Raw genomic sequence first — 1851 nt, 5'->3', positions numbered from 1 at the left:
TGGCCAAATATCGAGTTGTCTTACTCCAGGGTGGTCTCTGGGAAGCCAGATTTTCTTCCTACATTAAATATCAGTGACAAAACAGAGCCAGCAAGATGGTTTAGCTGGACAGGTTCTTGCTACTCAGCTTGAAGACCTAAGTTTGATCTCTGGAACACAAGTCGCAGAAGGAAAAATATCCCTCATAGTCATGAACATTGGAACATTTAGTTCACAGTTGGTGGTGCTGTTTGGGAATGTTCAGGGAGTACAAGTTTCCTGGAGGAGTATGCTGATGGGGGAGACTCACATTAAAAGGCTCATTCTCCCTCTCCCTCTCCCTCTTCCTCCCTCCCCTCTTCTCTCTCCTTCCCTCTTTTCCTCCCTCCCTCTAACTCTCCCTCCCTCTATCTCTGTCTCTCTGCTCTGTGGTTCAATTTACGAACTTTCTCTTTCCTATTCCTGCCACCTTGCCTGCTACTTGTTGCCATTTCTTCCTCACCATTGTGGACTCTAACCCTCTGCAACCATAAACTGATGTAAAGTCGTTGTAAGTTGCTTTTGCTCTCAGTGTTTGATTATAGCAACAAACAAGTAACAAATGCAGGAATAAAGATACAACGTAAAAGTTTTAAAATATAAAAATAAAACAAAATAATGTGTAGAGACAGTAGGGTTACATAGTGAAGTGAGGATAGAGGCCATAGAGTCAGTTTAGTCAATAAAATAAATACATTAAAACTACAGGGGGAGAAACGAAATAAAGAAAACATGGAAGGAGGAAATCAGGATCTAGTGCTGCTACAATAAACGCAAAAGTAAGAAGTAACTTTGACTTCCAGTGACAAGGAAAAAAGACAACGGATTGTGATTGCTTATAAACATTCCAGATGTTGAGTTTATCAAGTAAAGATTATAAGATGATCAAAGGCATGTTCAAGTATCATAAATGTGCTCAAAGTATTTAGAGAACCACATAATGAAAGTCAATTATGATGAGCATAACCCATTATTCAAAGGACCTCAGTGGAAAGAAATTTACTTCTCTTTAATAATGGATATTCTGGGGACTGGTGGGATGGGTCAGCAGGTTAAAGCCTTGCTTGTCAATAAGGCTGACAAAGAGAATTTGATCCCAGGGACCCAAACACTTTGAAAGAACTCTCAAAGTTTTACTCTGATCCCCAAATGAGTGTCTTCATATGATTTCCCCTTCACTCTGTAACCCTGGTGTGCGTCTCCGTGCAGCATTTCATTTTTGTATTTTAAAAGACTTTCATTGTGTCTCTATTTATTTCTGTATTAGGTACTTGCCTGTTTCTATGATGAAACACTGCAACCAAAAGCAACTCATTTGAATGAGTTTTCTTTGGATTATGGTTCTAGAGGGTGCAAGTCAACCATGGTAGGAATGGTATGGTAACAAGTGTGTACACACATGTAAGTATACATATAAATAAATTAAAATGTAGTATTTTTAACTAATTGGATTTCATAGTTCAAAACTGCAAAAACAGACTCAACTTGCTTTACTTTGTAAATATTATCAAGAAGAAAGGCAAATTGATTCTGCTTCATTAACTCTTCACTGCAAGTTAACCTATAAGGCCAGTATTGTCACAACTAGATACAGCAACAATCAACCCTGGGGTCAGTGAGATGGCTCAGTGGGAAATGCATCTACCTCAAGCCTAATAACTTGAGTTTGATCCTCCACATGATGGTGGGAGGGAAATGAGTACCAAAGAAAAGCTGTGGTATGGGCACACACACATGAACACACCCACCCACACACACACACACACACACACACACACACACACACACACACACTTTTTAAATATTGATACAAAATTTCAATAAGCTCTAATA

The sequence above is a fragment of the Cricetulus griseus genome, chromosome 7 (assembly GCF_003668045.3).
Source record: "Cricetulus griseus strain 17A/GY chromosome 7, alternate assembly CriGri-PICRH-1.0, whole genome shotgun sequence".
Classification (NCBI taxonomy): domain Eukaryota; kingdom Metazoa; phylum Chordata; class Mammalia; order Rodentia; family Cricetidae; genus Cricetulus; species Cricetulus griseus.
The sequence above is the reverse complement of the archived record's forward strand: the minus strand, read 5'-3'. Positions refer to the sequence as shown.